Source organism: Chiloscyllium plagiosum, unplaced genomic scaffold (assembly GCF_004010195.1).
Source record: "Chiloscyllium plagiosum isolate BGI_BamShark_2017 unplaced genomic scaffold, ASM401019v2 scaf_1401, whole genome shotgun sequence".
NCBI lineage: Eukaryota > Metazoa > Chordata > Chondrichthyes > Orectolobiformes > Hemiscylliidae > Chiloscyllium > Chiloscyllium plagiosum.
In genome coordinates this window covers 17,980-18,759 of record NW_025211191.1, presented here as the reverse complement: position 1 = coordinate 18,759, position 780 = coordinate 17,980, and the positions used below count along the sequence as shown (strand labels likewise).

Here is a 780-nt window from a genome sequence, read left to right as displayed (position 1 = left end):
AAGAGGCGGCATGCACCAGGGATGAAGTGAGAACATTGAGAGCAAGTACTGAAAGACGCAGATGAATTGTAACCTCGACCAAGTTGATTTGCACAAAAGCAACTCTGACTTGACCAGACAAAAGCTGTCTGTACGCTTTGCATAGACACAGTACACGAGAAATTCAGCAAATACACACAAAAGTGAACAAATAAACAGCTTTTTTGGATTGTTTAATGAGGGGATGCACCTTTCCCAGAAACACTGCAATACTAGGACGATGCGGGATGTTCGTGGAGCAAGCTCCCAAATCAACTCCTTCCAACAAAAATTAGATTAATGTTCAATCACTAAATCAGGGACGTATCAGATATTAATACTGACAAGTCATTTGGCAGAACGCCTCATCGCAAAATCTTTCCAATAAGCATCAAGACATGGCTTGGCTGGTGGTGAGAAGGGCTCTGCCTGTGAGATCCTTTATGTACGCCCGGACTCTTGAAGCAGCTGCGGAGGGGACGAGACTGTCACACACCTCCTTCTGGAATGTGCCTACGCAAAGGAAGTCTGAAGAAGAATGCAGTGGTGTTTGTCAAGGTTCGTCCTGAGCAGCTCTGTGATGTGGGACTCCGTGCTCTACGGTCTGTTCCCTGGGACTCACACCGAGACAAACATCAACTGTGCCTAGAAGATCACCAACTCGGTCAAGGACGCTGTTTGGTCTGTCTGAAACCTGTTGATATTCCAGCTAAAGGAGCTGACCCCGACTGAGTGTTGCGGACTGGCACAGTCCGCCGTCCA

At 47.4% G+C, this 780-nt stretch overlaps 1 pseudogene; it reads right to left on the bottom strand.

The window, feature by feature from the left end:
- Positions 1-218: 218 nt before the first annotated feature.
- Positions 219-393, bottom strand: LOC122547006 (annotated as a pseudogene).
- Positions 394-780: the final 387 nt, after the last annotated feature.